Below are 11,595 nucleotides of genomic sequence, written 5' to 3' on the forward strand. Positions count from 1 at the left end.
CTGCCATATGATCCAGCAATTGCACTCCTGGTCATACATACTGAGGAAACCAGAATTGAAAGAGACACATGTACTCCAATGTTCATCGCAGCACTGTTTATAATAGCCAGGACATGGAAGCAACCTAGATGTCCATCAGCAGAGGAATGGATAAGAAAGCTGTGGTACATTTGCACAATGGAGCATTACTCAGCAATTAAAAAGAATAAATTTAATCAGTTCTAATGAGGTGGATGAAACTGGAGCCTATTATACAGAGTGAAGTAAGCCAGAAAGAAAAACACCAATAAAATATACTAACACATATATATGGAATTTAAAAGATGATAATGATAACCCTGTATACAAGACAGCAAAAGAGACACAGATGTATAGAACAGTCTTTTGGACTCTGTGGGAGAGGGCGAGGGTGGGATGATTTGGGAGAATGGCATTGAAACATGGATATTATCATATGTGAAATGAATCGCCAGTCCAAGTTCGATGCATGATAAAAGATGCTTGGGGCTGGTGTACTGGGATGAACCAGAGGGATGGGATGGGGAGGGAGGTGGGAGGGGTGTTCAAGATGGGAAACATATGTACACCTGGGGCAAAATTCATGTCAATGTATGGCAAAACCAGTACGATAATGTAAAATAATTAGTCTCCAATTAAAATAAATAAATTTAAGAAAAAAATAAATTTAAATAAAAAATAAAAAAAAGAAAATTAAAAAATATAAAATGTAACACATTAAAAAAAATTAGTGAACTGTTTCTAGTCTATCAAGTTTATTGATTACAACAAACAATATAAAAATATTCTTCCAAATGTATCTCAATTCAATATAGTCACAATGAGATTCTTAGACCCGTTGTGTGTATGGCCTTTCTTAGGATTGAGAATTGTAAAATCTATTTAGGAAAAAAGAAGTAAACAAATTGGCAGAGTAGGAAGACTTTGAGGTCACCTCCTCTCACAGCTACATTAATGTTACAACTATTTACTGAGTAACTATCAGTAAGATCAACCTGAAGACTACCAGGAAAAATATTTTAAAGATATAAAGAAGGAACCACAATGAGACAGTTAAGAGGGGCAGAGACACTGTGTAATCAAAGCCCAAAGATCCGGGTGAGAAACTGACAAATGGGAGAATAATTACAAATGCAGAGTTCTCCCCAGAGAGCAAAGGGTTTAAGTCCCACATTTGGTTCCTTAGCCTGGGGCTCCTGCAGTAGAAAGACAAGCCCCTAGAAAGTTTATCTTTGAATACTAATGGGAATTACTTTCAGGAGAGCCAGTGGAATACAGGAAATTAAAACTTTATTCTTTTTTAAAAAATTAATTAGTAAATTTATTTTCATAATGTATTTTTTGGCTGTGGGTCTTAGTTTTGCCATGTGGGATCTTTTGTTGTGGCCCTTGGGCTCTTTGTTGCCACAGAGGACTTCTCTCCAGTTGTAGCCTGTGGGCTCTGGAGCATGTGGACTCAGAAGTCGCACTGTACAGGTTTTCTAGTTGTGGCAGGCAGGGGCAACAGTTGTAGCACGTGGGCTTAGTTGCCCCATGGCATGTGGGATCTTAGTTCTCTGACCAGGCAATTAACTCCCACCCCTGGCTTGGAAAGGCAGATTTTTAACCTCTGGACCACCAGGGAAGTCCAGAGGTTACTTTATTCTTAGTATACCCAAAATCTTATATTTTGACTCCCCGGGCAGAAACAGTAATTCAAAAGAAACCTGGGTCAGATCCACTGTCTGATCTTGGAGAGCCTCCTAGAGAGGCAAGGGGTAACTAGGACTCACCTTGGGGACATAGATATTGGCAGTAGCCTTTTAGGGGAGTTCATACTACCATGAGAACATTGATGTACCATATTTGGAATGTACTCTCTAGCACTGGGCCTGCCCCACTCACTATCCAGTCACCATCAGTCCTACAAAACCCCAGGCCAGGCAGCTTGCTGGGTAGTGACACAGTCTGACCAATCAGCAGGTAGTCTGCAAAGACCCAAGCATTCCAGAAAACTGCTTCACCAATCAGAAAGTGGACACTAAATCTGAGACTTCCAGTACTCTGTAGCTAGAGACCCTAAAACCCAATCTCATCCTCCATAGTGCCAGCACAAACACCAGGACACCCTGGGTCCCAACCTAGCCCATTAGGTTGCTAACACCAACTTCAGGAAACCTCACATACCGTAGTCACATACCCAAGGACCCTGCTTCACCCAGCAGTGGGTGGGCACCAACACGAGGAGCCCCTGAGGCCTTCCCTGCCCACCAGTGGGCCAACATCAACTCCCAGATCCTCAGGGTCCTACAAGCAAAGATCCAGGCTTCACCCACTAATGAACACACAGAACCCTAAAATATCCATGACCTAAAGATAAAGACTCCAGGTCCCAGGATCCCTTAGACTCTGTCCCCACCCATGAGCCGGCTGAAAGCAGCTCTGGGTGCTTTCATTGAAGCTCTCCAAAATTGTCCAAAGCACCAGTGTGCAGAAACCTTCTCTAGGATTCGCCAGCCTCACCCAATAGCCATTATTTAGGACTCAAAATCCAGAACTCCACCCACAAACAGGCAACACCAACTCTTAAGACTCCAGTGTGACAACCAACCAGTCCTGGACACAGGTCAGTTGCCAGTGGGCTGACAGTATCCCCATGACACCACAGGTCTCCACAACCAGTTGCTTTAAAACCCAACCCTGCCGACCAACAGGACAGCAATACCCAGGATACCCTGAGCTCTGCAGCCAACCTTGCCTGCATCTGCCCCTGCCCACTATCTGCCAGCAGCCTCTGCACCAGAAAAAGCTTAAAAACCAACCAGAGTGGAGGCCAACCATACCTACAAGCATAACTGTGGTAGTCAGTCTACCAAAACAGAAAGGCCCATGCATCTTACATAGACAGAAACTTAAAGCATACAACTCTGATGACTTAAGGGCACTATAGAATAGCTCATACAAACTGTAATTTCTCCAAGATCAAGAAATGTAACCAAGCTACCAAATACATAGAAATAAAAGCATAATTAGGCAAAAAGAGGTGACAGAGGATTATGTCCCCAGTGAAGGAGCAAGATAAAATCCAAGAAGAATTAAATGAAGTGGGGATACACGATCTGAACAGTTAAGAGTTCAAGGTAACGATCATAAAGATTCTCAGAGAACTCAAGAAGAGAATGTATGAATACAGAAATTTAACATAGAAAACATAAAGAGCTGTGTGTGTTTGTGTGCTGTTGCTCAGTCATGCCCATTTTTTTTTTTTTTTTTTTGCCCCACAGACTGCAGCTCATCAGGCTCCTCTGTCCATGAAATTTTCCAGGCAAGAATACTGGAGTGGTTTGCTGTTTCCTATTCCAAGGGATCTTCCCTATCTAAAGATCAAACCCGTGTATTCATCTTCTCCTGCATTGCAGGTAGATTGTTTGCCACTGACCACTGGGGAATGCCCAAAGAAGAAATAAACAGAGCTAAAGATAAAATAAATGAAGTTATAAAATACACTAAAAGTAATCCATAGTAGATTAGATGATGTAAACCAAAGGATTTACAAAGTAGAAGACAGAATAGACAAAAACACTGAAGTTGAACTAAAAAGAAAAGATAAAAAGGACTTCAAAAAAGGACAGCAGTCTAAGAGACATGAGACAACATGCATTGTATTTATAAATGTTCATAGCATAAGAAACACAAAGGAAGAGGAGATAGAAAGGGACAGAGAACATATTTGAAGTGGATGAAAACTGTGCTAACCTCAGAAAGGAAAGACATCTAGGTCCAGGAAGAATAATGAATATCAAGCAAGATGAACCCAAAGAGTACCACACTAAGGCACATTGTAACTAAAATGGAAAAAGTAAAATAAAGATAGAGGGAGATCCAACCAGTCCATCCTAAATGAAATCAGTCTTGGGTGTTCATTGGAAGGACTGATGTTGAAGCTGAAACTCCAATATTTTGGGCACCTGATAAGAGGAGCTGACTCATTTGAAAAGACCCTGAAGTTTGGAAAGATTGAAGGCAGGAAGAGAAGGGGACGACAGAGGATGAGATGGTTAGATGGGGTCACCGACTCAATGGACATAAGTTTGGGTAAATTCCAGGAGTTGGTGATGAACAAGGAGGCCTGGAGTGCTGAAGTTCATTGGATCGCAAAGAGTTGGACACGACTGAGCAACTGAACTGAACTGAACTGAAAGATAAAGGGCTATTATTTAAAAAAGGAAGGAAAAGCAATAACGTATATGCAAGGAAATTCCAGTAAGATTTACAGATGACTTTTCAGTCAACACTGGAAGCCAGAAAGGAGTCGCAAGATATTCTTTATGTGATCAAAGAAAAAAAACTTACAACCAAGAATACTCGGACAAATTTATATTTGAAGGAAGGATCAAAAGTTGTACAGAAAAGAAGAGCTAGCAGAGTTTAGACTTCACAAGAAATGTAGGAACTTATCTAAGTGAAACAGAAAAGGCTGCAACTGAAAATGTAAAAGTTATAAAAGGAAAAATATCATTGGGAAAGGCAAGTATATAGTAAGTGTAGTAGATCAATCACTTATAAAGCTAGAAAGAAGGTTAAAAGCAAAAGGAGTAAAATCATCTATATCCACAATGAGTAATTAAGGGATACACAAAACAAAAATATGTAAAATATCATGTTAAAAGATTAAACAAAAGGGGAGAAAATATACAGGATTGTTAAAATGCAATAAGTTAAGTTTAAACTTAAAAGATCAGCAACTTAAAAAAAAACATAAAAATCTATCACTATAAAGATAAATAGACCCATATCTATAAGGTCATAGACAAACTGACTTCCCTGGTGGCTCAGATGGTAAAGAGTCTGTCTACAATGCGGGAGACCCAGGTTCAATCCCTAGGTTGGGAAGATCCCCAGGAGAAGGAAATGGCAATCCACTCCAGTACTATTGCCTGGAAAATCCCATGGACAGAGGAGCCTGGTAGGCTACAGTTCATGGGGTCGTAAAGAGTTGGACACGACTGAGCGACTTCAATTTCTTTTACTTTAATAGTGACCAGAAATCAAAAATCTAAATTAGATACACACAAGAAAGAAAAATAAATTCAAACATAACACTAAAGATAGTCATCAAATCACGAGGGAAGAGAGCAAGAGAAAAAAAATAAAGAACTATAAAAACAACCAGAAATTTATTGACAAATGGCAAGTACATACCAATCAATAGTTACTTTAAATACAAATAGAATAATGTTAAATCAAAAGATATACATTGGGTGAATGGACACAAAACAAGATATATATGCTGTCTACATGATACACAGTTGAGATCGAAAACTACAGATTGAAAGTGAGGAGATGTAAAAAGGTATCAAATGAAAACAGAAATGAAAAGAAAATCAGGGTGACAATACTTAGACAAAATAGACTTTACAATCAATACTGTAACAAGAGAGAAAGAGCAATAAATAATTATAAAAGGATCAATTCAATGACATATACCAATTGCAAATATATATCACACAAAATAGGAACACCTTGATACAAAAAGGAAATATTAAAAGACTTAAATGAAGAAGTGGAAAATACCAAAGCAATAGTATATGGCTTTAACACCTCCATTTACATCAGTTGACAGATAACCCAGAGAGAAAAAAATCAATGGAAAAACCCTCTCCTTTAACTTATTGAACTAAATAACAGTTTAGTGAAGACTTACAAGACCTTCTAGAACTAACACCCAAAAAAGACGTCCTTTTCATTATAGGGGACTGGAATGCAAAAGTAGGAAGTCAAGAAACACCTGGAGTAACAGGCAAATTTGGCCTTGGAGTACACAATGGAGAAGGGCATAGGCTAATATAGCTCTTCCAAGAGAATGCACTGGTCATATATAGCAAACACCCTTTTTCCGACAACACAAGAGAAGACTCTACACATGGACATCACTAGATGGTTGACACCGAAATCAGGTTGATTATATTCTTTGCAGCCAAAGATGGAGAAACTATACAGTCAGGAAAGACAAGACTGGGAGGTGACTGTGGTTCATATCATGAACTCATTATTGGCAAATACAGAGTGAAGCTGAAGAAAGTGGAGAAAACCACTAGACCATTCAAGTATGAACTAAATCAAATCCCTAATGACTATACAGTGGAAGTGAGAAATAGATTTAAGGGACTAGATCTGATAGACAGAGTGCCTGATGATCTATGGATGGAGGTTCGTGACATTATACAGGAGAGAGGAATCAAGAGCATCCCCAAGAAAAAGAACTGCAAAAAAGCAAAATGGTTGTGTGAGGAGGCCTTACAAATAGCTGTAAAAAAAGGGAAGTGAAAAGCAAAGGAGAAAAGGAAAGATATTCCATTTGAATGAAGTGTTCCAAAGAATAGCAAGGAGAGATAAGAAAGGCTTCCTCAGTGATCAATGCAAATAGAGGAATAGAGGAAAACAACAGAATGAAAAAGAATAGAGATCTCTTCAAGAAAATTAGAGATACCAAGGGAACAATTCATGCAAAGATGGGCTCAATAAAGGACAGAAATGGTATGGACCTAACAGAAGCAGAAGATATTAAGAACAGGTGGCAAGAGTACACAGAAGAACTGTACAAAAAAGATCTTCACGACCCAGATAATCACGATGATATGATCACTGACCTAGAGCCAGACATCTTGGAATGTGAAGTCAAATGGACCTTAGGAAGCATCACTAGGAACAAAGCTAGTGGATGTCATGGAATTCCAGTTGAGCTATTTCAAATCCTGAAAGATGATGCTGTGAAAGTGCTGCACTCAATAGGACAACACATTTGGAAAATTCAGCAGTGGCCACAGAACTGGAAAACATCAGTCTTCATTCCAATCCCAAAGAAAGGCAATGCCAAAGAATGCTCAAACTAACACACAATTGCACTCATCTCACACGCTAGTCAAGTCATGCCCAAAATTCTCCAAGCCAGGCTTCAGGATTATGTGAACCATGAACTTCAAGATGTTTAAGCTGGTTTTAGAAAAGGCAGAGGAACCAGAAATCAAATTTCCAACATGTGCTGACACATGGAAAAAGCAAGAGAGTTCCAGAAAAACATCTATTTCTGCTTCATTGACTAAGCCAAAGCCTTTAACTGTGTGGATCACAATAAACTGTGGAAAATTCTGAAAGAGATGGGAATAGCAGACCACCTGACCTGCCTCTTGAAAAACCTGTATGAAGGTCAGGAAGCAACAGTTAGAACTGGACATGGAACAGCAGATTGGTTCCAAATAGGAAAAGGAGTACGTCAAGGCTGTATATTGTCACCCTGCTTATTTAACTTCTATGCAGAGTACATCATGAGGAACGCTGGGCTGGAAGAAGCACAAGCTGGAATCAAGATTGCTGGGAGAAATATCAATAACCTCAGATATGCAGATGACACCACCCTTATGGCAAAAAGTGAGGAAGAACTAAAAAGCCTCTTGGTGAAAGTGAAAGGGAGAATGAAAAAGTTGGCTGGAAGCTCAACATTCAGAAAAGTAAGATCATGGCATCTGGTTCCATCACTTCATGGGAAATAGATGGGGAAACGGTGTAAACAGAGTCAGACTTTATTTTGAGGGGGTCCAAAATCACTGCAGATGCTAATTGCAGCCGTGAAATTAAAAGACGCTTACTCCTTGGAAGGAAAGTTATGACCAAACTAGATAGCATATTAAAAAGCAGAAACATTACTTTGCCAACAATGGTCCGTCTAGTCAAGGCTATGGTTTTTCCCGTGGTCATGTATGGATGTGAGATTTGGACTGTGAAGAAAGCTGATCGCTGAAGAATTGATGCTTTTGAACTGTGGTGTTGGAGAAGACTCTTGAGAGTCCCTTGGACTGCAAGGAGATCCAACCAATCCATTCTAAAGGAGATCAATCCTGGGTGTTCATTGGAAGGACTGATGCTAAAGCTGAAGTTCTAATACTTTGGCCACCTCATGAAAATAGTTGACTCACTGGAAAACACTCTGATGCTCGGAGGGTTTGAGGGTGGGAGGAGAAGTGGAAGACAGAGAATGAGATGGCTGGATGGCATCACTGACTCGATGGACACGAGTTTGAGTGAACTCTGGCAGTTGGTGATGGACAGGGAGGCCTGGCATGCTGTGATTCATGGGGTCGCAAAGAGTCAAATATGAGTGAACGACTGAACTGAACTGAACTGAACTGAGTGTATGTATGTCAAACTCAATTACCAAGTTCATTTCACTGCTTTGTCCCTCGATGTCCATACATTTCTTCTCTACATGTGGGTCTCTGTTTCTGCTTTGCAAATGAATCCATCTGTATCGTTTTGCTAAATTCCACATGTAACTGATATTGTATGATTTTTCTTTTTTCTTTCTGACTTACTTCACCTTGTACGCCAGTCCCTAGGTCCATTCATGCTTCTGTACAAGGCCTTTCATTCCTTTTAATGGCTAAGTAATATCCTGCTGTATATATATACCACATCTTCTTTTTGCATTCCTGTTGATGGACATTTAGGTGGCCTCCATGTCCTGGCTATTGTAAATAGTGCTGCAATGAACATTGCAGTGCATGCATGTTTTTGAATTATGGTTGGTAAAGAATCCACCTGCAATGCAGAAGACCCTGGTTTGGTTCCTGGATCGGGAAGATTCTCTGCAGAAGGGATAGGCCACCCACTCCAGTATTCTTGGGCTTACCTGGTGGCTCAGCTGGCAAAGAATCTGCTTGCAATGAGGGAGACCTGGGTTTGATACCTGAGTTGGGAAGATCTCTGGAGAAGGGAAAGATTACCCACTCCAATATTCTGTCTTGGAGAATTCCATGGACTGTAAAGTACATGGGGTCACAAAGAGTCAGACTCAACTGAACCAGTTTCACTTTCATATGGCTAAGAGTGGGAATGTTGGGTCATATGGTATTTATATGTTTAGATTCTGAAGGGACATCCATACTGTTCTAATAATGGCTGTACCAATTTACATTCCCTTCAATAGTGTAGAAGGGTTCCCTTTTTGCCACACATTCTCTAGCAGTTATTTTTTGTAGATTTTTTGATGATGGCCATCTTGACCACTGTGAGGTAATACTTCATTATATTTTTGACTTGAATTTTCTGATGATTAAAGACGTTGAGTAGCTTTTAATGTGTTTGCTGACCTTCTTTGGAAAGATTTCTGTTTCTGTCTTATGCCCATTTTTATTTTATTTTTTTCTAATAGATCTTCAAGAGCTGTTTTTATATTCTGGAGATTAATCCCTTGTCAGATGTTTCATTGGCAAATATTTCCTTCCATTTATGGGAGCTGTATTTTCATCTTGTTTATGGTTACCTTTTCTCCACAAAAACTTTTTAAGTTTAATTAATTTTATTTTTTTTATTTCTGTTTTTATTTTCACTACACTATGAAGTGGGTCAAAAAGATCTTGCTGAGATTTATGCCAGATGTCCTGCTTATGTTTTCATTTAGAGTTTTATACTGTCTGTCCTTATACATCTAAGAGTTTTATACTGTCTGTCCTTATATTTTGACCTTTAACTTATTTTGAATTTAGCTTTCGTATTGTGTTAACTAGTGTTCTTTAGTTAAGTTCAGTTGAGTTCAGACAATCAGTCGTGTCTGACTCTTTGTGTTCCCATGAACTTTAGGATGCCAGGCCTCCCTGTCCATCACCAACACGCAGAGTTTACTAAAGCTCACGTCCATTGTGTCGGTGATGCCATCCAAAGATCTCCTCCTCTATTGTCCCCTCTCCTCTCACCTTTAATCTTTCCCAGCATCATGGTCTTTTCCAATGAGTCAGTTCTTCCCATCAGGTGGCCAAAATACTGGAGTTTCAGATTCAGCATCAGTCTTTCTAATGAACACCCAGGACTGATCTCCTTTAGAATGGACTGGTTGGATCTCCTTGCTGTCCAAAGGAATCTCAAGAGTCTTCTCCAACACCATAGTTCAAAAGCATCAATTCTTCACTGCTCAGCTTTCTTTATGTCCAACTCTCACATCCACACATGACTACTGGAAAAACCATAGTCTTGACTAGACGGACCTTTGTTGGTAAAGTAATGTCTCTGCTTTTTAATATGCAATCTAGTTTGCTCATAATTTTTCTTCCAAGGAGCAAGCACTTTTTAATTTCATGGCTGCAGTCATCATCTGCAATGGTTTTGGAGTCCAAGAAAAGTCTCTCATTGTTTCCACTATGTCTCCATCTATCTGCCATGAAGTGATGGGACCAGATGGCATGATCTGTAACTCTTGCTTTTTCGATGATCCAATGCATGTTGGCCATTTGATCTCTGGTTGCTCTGACTTTTCTAAATCCAGGTTGAATAACTGGAATTTCACAGTTCACGTACTGCTGAAGCTTGTAATCAGGAATTTTGAGCATTATTTGCTAGTATGTGAAATAAGTGCAATTTTGCAGTAGTTTGAGCATTCTTTGGCATTGCCTTTCTTTGGGATTTGGAATGAAAATTTACCTTTTCCAGTTCTCTGGCCACTCCTGAGTTTTCCAAATTTGCTGAAATATTGAGTGCAACATTTCACAGCATTATCTTTTTAGGAGTTGAAATAGCTCAACTGGAATTCCATCACCTCCACTAGCTTTGATTGTAATGATGCTTCCTAAGGACCACTTGAGTTCACATTCCCAGATGTCTGGCTCTAGGTGAGTGATCACACCATTGTGATTATATGAGTCATGAAGATCTTTTCTGTGTAGTTCTTCTGTGTATTCTTGCCACCTCTTCTTAATATCTTCAGCTTCTGTTAGGCCCACACCATTTCTACCCTTTATTTGTGTCCATCTTTGCATGAAAAGTTCCCTTGGTATTTCTAATGTTCTTGAAGAGATCTCTAGTCATTCCCATTCTATTGTTTTCCGCTATTTCTTTGCATTAATCTCAGAGGAAGGCTTTATCACTCCTTGCTATTCTTTGGAACTCTGCATTTAAGTGGGTATATCTTTCCTTTTCTCCTTTGCCTTTCACTTCTGTTCATTTCATAGATATTTGTAAGGCTTTCTAAGACAACCATTTTGCCTTTTTTGGGGGGATGGTCTTGATCACTGCCTCTGGTACAATGTTACGAACATTGTCCATAGTTCTTCAGGCACTCTATCATATCTAATCCCTTGGATCTATTTGTCACTTCCATTGAAAAGTCATATGGTATTTGATTTAGGTCATACCTGAATGGCCCTATGATTGTCCCTTCTTTCTTCAATTTCAGTATGAATTTGGCAATAAGGAGCTCATGATCTGAGCCCCAGTCAGCTTCCAGTTTTTTTTTTTTTTTTTTTTTTGCTGACTGTGTAAAGCTTCTCCATCTTTGGCTGCAAAGAATATAATCAATCTGATTTTAATATTGACCATCTGATGATGTTTTCTTGTGCTGTTGGAAGAGTGTGCTTGCTATGACCAGTGTATTATCTTGACAAAGCTGATAGCTTTGCCCTGCTTCATTCTATCCTCCCATTACTCCACGTGTTTCTTGACTTCCTCCTTTAACCTTCCAATATTCTAATTTCATTCTTTTACATGAAGCTGTCCAGTTTTTCCCAGCACTGCTTACTGAAGAGACTGTCTTTATTCCTTTGTATATCCTTG

The sequence above is a fragment of the Moschus berezovskii genome, chromosome 14 (assembly GCF_049115385.1).
Source record: "Moschus berezovskii isolate FMDL1 chromosome 14, NW_MosBer_1.0, whole genome shotgun sequence".
In the NCBI taxonomy this organism is placed as follows: Eukaryota; Metazoa; Chordata; class Mammalia; order Artiodactyla; family Moschidae; genus Moschus; species Moschus berezovskii.